Source organism: Ixodes scapularis, unplaced genomic scaffold (assembly GCF_016920785.2).
Source record: "Ixodes scapularis isolate PalLabHiFi unplaced genomic scaffold, ASM1692078v2 ptg001080l_1__unscaffolded, whole genome shotgun sequence".
NCBI lineage: Eukaryota > Metazoa > Arthropoda > Arachnida > Ixodida > Ixodidae > Ixodes > Ixodes scapularis.
In genome coordinates, this window is record NW_024610096.1 from 621,463 (window position 1) to 627,462 (window position 6,000).

Below are 6,000 nucleotides of genomic sequence, written 5' to 3' on the forward strand. Positions count from 1 at the left end.
ACGACCGGTGCGCTCCTACACCGACCCCCACACAAAATTCGCGAACACTCGGTGAAACTTTTGAACGCTTACTCTAGACATACACAAAGCCTGGAGCACGTACCAGACTTTAGCAACGATAAACAAATTACAAACTGTGGAGCGGGCAAACATTGAAAGATTTAGACCCCCCCACTTTGCCGTTTTATCCCGAGCCCTCTCGACTTCTTCCCTCCAGTACTCAGTAGAATCGCGGTAGTGCTCAAGCGGCACTCCGAGGTACCTGCCCGGCAAACAAGACCAAGTAACTCTTTCAAAAACAGCTGGTGTACTTTCCCAGCTACCAAGCCAGTAGCCCACGCATTTATCCCAATTGATAACACTGCCCGAAAATTTACAAAAATTAAGTGCTTCTTTGACTACCTCGCAAACACTTTCTTTGTCTTCGCAGAAGACGGCAATGTCGTCTGCGTACGGAAGTATCTTGACTTCGCTCGACAACAACCTAAAACCGCGTATTCTTTCATTAAAAAGGAGTTTTAAACAAAAAGGCTCTAAATAGAGAGCAAACAACAATGGCGATAATGGGCACCCTTGCCGTACCGAGGAGAGGACTTGAAAACTTTCTGTAACTTTCTTATTAACAATCACACTCGCATAACACTCCGCGTAGGACATTTTAACCCATTCCAACAATAAAGACCCAACGTTCACGTGCTCTAAAATACAAAAAAGGACGTCATGTGCTACTCTATCGAACGCCTTTTCCAAATCAAGCTGCAACATAGCTACGCGACCTTCGAAAGCATCACAACATTCCAAGATACTTCTTGCTACGTGTATGTTAGTTGCAATCGTTCGCCCCTTGATGCCACATGTTTGATGGGGTCCGACGATAGATTTTATTACACCTTGCAGCCTTCGCGCTAAGACCTTCATGACGATTTTATAGTCTACGTTTGTTAGGCTAATGGGACGGTAGGACTTAACAGACAACAGTTTCGCGGGATCATCACTTTTGGGGATTAATACTATATGCGTTTTCCGGAAGGATGGAGGCACTGCTTTACTATCGTACGCCTCCGTTGTCGTGCGGTGCAGGACCTCAGCCACATCAGCTTTGAAAGCCTTGTAGAAGGCGGCACCTAAGCCATCGGGACCGGGCGATTTCCCTGGAGTCAGTTCATCAATAGCCTTCTCTATTTCTCTCACGCTAATCGGTGCCTCAAGGCCGGCTTTAATTTCATCATCTAATTTTGGCATGAGGGGCAAAAGGACGCTGGCAAATCCTTCTTCCACGTGTCTGCGGCGACCCAAAAGATCTTGATAATATTCCACGAAAGCGCGTTCGATGGTCTTTTTGTCGCGAGTCACCACGGTCCCATGCTCTATTTCTTTTATTTCATTTTGCGTCGCATATCTTTTCTCGTCCCCAAGTGAACGCTTCGTCGGCGTTTCACCCAACCACAGACGTTCGGCGCGGGCTCTTATCACGGCTCCTCTATATTTTTCGATATCGATAAGCTCCAGTTTACTTTTAACTTCTTTTATTTCCCTCGTAAAATTTCCGGGTTGTGCACATTCAACGCTTAAAAGGAAATCTAATCGACACTGTAGCTCTTTTTCTTTTTGCTTTTCCTGGCGGCGTAAGATACACGATCTTTCAATCGCGCTGATTTTGACTTCATCTGAAATTTCCTATTTGCCATGAGATTTGCAAATTCGTTCTTCCCGTCGTAGTAAATTCGTCCGAATCGCTATTCGATTTACTAATCGATTATTTGGATGAAAAGATATATTTCAAAATTCGTACGTGGCTCACCAAATGGCAATAAAATTGGTATAGGATTTCAAACCTATATAGTGTCACCCTAATTTACAAACTTGTTTCACTTGAAATTAGAGTTCACGCGCAAGCGAGCTGGTGGAAGCCTACACTAAAAAGGCCAGAAACAAGAGAAACAAAAAATAAATAAATAAGAGCGGGATAAGCGCAACACAGTCTCAAATCACAGTTGAAAATGGTTACTTGGTAAGTGTAAATGTCCAGACATTGTATTAGTAAAATGTATATATACATATATATAAAAGTCAAAAATGCGTACTGTCGGAGTTATTAATTCGAAGTTTATTCCGACGTTTCGAGCGGGGACCGTTCTTCATTAGGTGATGAAGAGTGGTCCCCGCTCGAAACGTCGTAGTAAACTTCGAATTAGTAACTCTGACAGTACGCATTTTTGTCTTTGTATATATATATATATATATATATATATATAAAACTGAGAAGAAAAAAACCCTTAGTGAAAAACAGCAACAACGGACGATTTAATCTTCGACGTTTCGGCCGGAGTCCGGCCTTCGTCAGGCTTCCTGACGAAGGCCGGACTCCGGCCGAAACGTCGAAGATTAAATCGTCCGTTGTTGCTGTTTTTCACTAAGGGTTTTTTTCTTCTCAGTTTTATACCCACGCCTTCGGCCTCCCGCCACCATGCCCGTTATATATATATATATATATATATATATATATATATATAGAGAGAGAGAGAGAGAGAGAGAGAGAGAGAGATAGGTAGATAGATATTTTTCACTATTTGCTGACGGCCGAAACTAACTATGCAACACAATTTTCGCTAAAGACTACCGTTATTTACAAAATATGACGAGCGTAGTTATTATATCTGCAATAATTTGATAGCAGAAACATAATTCGATCAAGCTACTTGATGAGTTGGCGTTCAATGAAGCGGTGCTCGATGAAATGTCCACTATTCGATGAAACGCCAATCAGTAAAACAGAGCTTCATCGGACGAAGATGCCTAGCTGTTGTGATCCGCAATATTTCGCGCAAAAACGAAAGACACCAGAATAAACAACAAGTAAAACCACAGAGCTGCCCCGCCTCATATCACCCTCAGTTGGAGCTCGACTGACACAATGCGCCGATCAAGCATCACCAACAGCTCAACACCTAAACGCCACGGCGTTCACTATCTTTGTTTGGGTGATTCCACCCACTAATATAACAACTCATACAATGCGCCGTGATAAAGTGCTTTTTGTCTTTGTGTATGTGTTTTCGTGACATTTAACCTCTGTTTGCGCTCTGACTAAGAATGAAACCATGTATACTAAAACATCGATAGTGGTCTCTATTTTTAGCAACGCTCGCACACGTCTTGTCTCGCAGTGGCATTCTCATCTCCCATACACGGACAATTGGACAAAATAGGTTGGTCGGCCTTCACTCATTAGCTGCGGAACGTTTTGACCGTGACGTATGTATAATTCAAAGAAGCACCGACAGGCGGGTGCCCCTTTGAAAACAAATCATGCTCGCGTAGAGATATTTAGCGGCTATAGTATAGTCTGTGGGTATTTATTTCTAGGCCAACTCGTCGGCGTCAGTCGGTACAGGCGCTGGAGGCGTGATGAAAATGCTGGCAGATGTCGGCTTGACGAGCCCCACACTCTCCCCTTACAGCAGATGGCAAATAAACCAACAACAATATTTGTCGACGGGCAATTGATTGAAGAGGCCAATCGGTAGTAGGATGACTCGACAAAGGGTAATTCATCAAAAATTCCAACTCGTTGACAATTGTCTGTGAGCCCATTCAGTTTCCACATTGCACTCATCTTCTGTATTAGAACACATACACATGTTAGACATTTTAATATAAGCAAGTTTCGGGCACCGGATATTTTTTTGAAAAGCTGTTTCACCGAATTTCGCATCTCCCGGTTCGTCGAATTTTGATATGAAATCATAATATAATTATTATACTTGTCACTTCTTCAATTAGAAATGGTTACAAATAATTATAAAATAAAAGTAGGCTTTCGCAAAAATTATGTCGATTATAGGCTATGCCAACGTAGCCGAACAGTAAAAAAAAATGTTATGAGGGTGTTTTTGTTAGGGTTCAGGAAAGACAAAGGCGATTCTTCAAATGAGCACTGGTCACACAGGCCGACTGGTAACATAATTAAAATAAAAGCACCGACTTCACAGGACAGGAAAAAACAATTTCACTAGACGTTTCGCCTCCCTTGCGGGAGGCATCTTCAGTAGTTACACAACAATGCCTGTGTAAGCTTCGTGGAGAGGGCCGCGTTTTTTGTTACACACGGATGTGTGTGTCCCTGCGAACAAACCACGATTCTAGGAGTTTTCGGGACCCCCATCTGTCCTCCCTCGCCAAGGTCGTCGCGGCCGGGAAGTCAAAATAATGCCCTATTGTCCACACATAGTACACCAGTTCAGACTTCAGTCGGGTCGCGTGGGATGCGCACGTGACGTCACGCTGGTGTTTACAAAGCAAGTGAAAAGTTCAACCTCAAGTCAACGCTATTTATCAAATATGTCCGTACTTCGTGGACGCTTATGGCCTGAATGTCCAACGAGACTGAATGTCCAACGAGCCTGAATGTCCAATCGGTCACGTGACAGGCGAGACGGAATGTACAACGAGACGAAAGATCCAATCGAGACGGAATGTCCATCGAGTCTGAATGTCCAACGAGACGAAAGGTCCAACCGAGACGGAATGTCCAACGTGCCTGAATATCCAACGAGACGAAAGATCCAACCGAGACGGAATGTCCATCGAGTCTGAATGTCCAACGAGTCTGAATATCCAACGGATATAGAATGAACCTTGCAAAGAATTTAGAAGATATTTCTTTGTTTAATTGTAGGATTACTGATAGTTACGGCGGTGAAAAATGCGTTCGATGAAATGGGGAACCGGACATTTCGGTGCGGAGATATCGGTACGCGATCATTTCGGTATGTGGTCGCTTCGGCACCGGGCTTTTCAGTACCGGGATTTTTGATGCACGCCTATTTTGGTATGCCGCTGAGCTTGTCCCACTGACGTTGCCTCTGTAAAGTCCCCAAAATGAAATTAAAATTATGCTCGTATATTTTGTAGACCTTATAAAATCCCCAAAACAATTCATTTATTGTTCGTTTTATATATCTAAATATAAAGATGATAGCTATAATTTAAAAAGACGTTTAAAAGGTCACACATGCTACAAGATCAAAGACCTAACTCCTTGACCATTGACAACCTGTCACGCGTTTGATTTTAGAAGGTCGTACCTCTGGAGCGGAAACAAATGTGGAACCCACGAGCCGTCCTCAGCGAATCCCGGAGAAAAGCTCACCGGAGAAAAGCTCACCGGAGAAAAGCTCACCGGAGAAAAGCTCACCGGAGATAAGCTCACCGGAGAAAAGCTCACCGCAAAACCGGCAGATGCGGAGAAAAGCTCACCGACCATATTGAGCGCATGTGGAGAAGAGCTCACCAATTTTTTTCCTCTTTTCATATGGAGGCTGTTGGATAATGCGTAACATATGTCAATTTATTATCATTAAAATTCGTCAGCTTTGTAAAACGAAAATGTCCTTTTTTGTAATATTTGTTAAGCTTATTGGGTATATTGCTCCCAAATCAATAATTGCTGGTGGGTGTTTTCTGTTGCTTACTTTCTAAGCAACGAAAGCCTAACGGAAAACTTTATGAACTTGAAGAACAGGAAAAATTTCGAAAACTTAATAATGTCCGCCTAAAACCTAAAAATACGGGATACGGTCCATTCGTCACATGCACACTCGTCACAGGACGATTGGTCACAGGACGATTCGTCACACAGGAATATTCGTCATAGGATGACTCGTCACGCAACCAACCGGTCCCACAATAGTTCGTACCCCCAAAAATGTATTGCTGAATTTGGTTCGGGCGGACAAAGTGGCTTACCTCATATCTTAGTTGGTGTTTAGCTTCTGAAGGGCGAAGATTTTGTAACAAACTTGACGGTGACAGCGCAGCGAAAACCAATCTCACACCACTCAGGAAGACAAGCACACGCGCTGAGTGTCAGCTGTGAGATCGGTTTTCCCTGCGCTGTCACCGTCAAGTATGGTTCACCAACTCGCCCAAGCATCCATCCTATCAAGTTGTGACAAACGTTTTAGCTTCTGGTTCGGTCCCGAACATTGAATGTTGTTT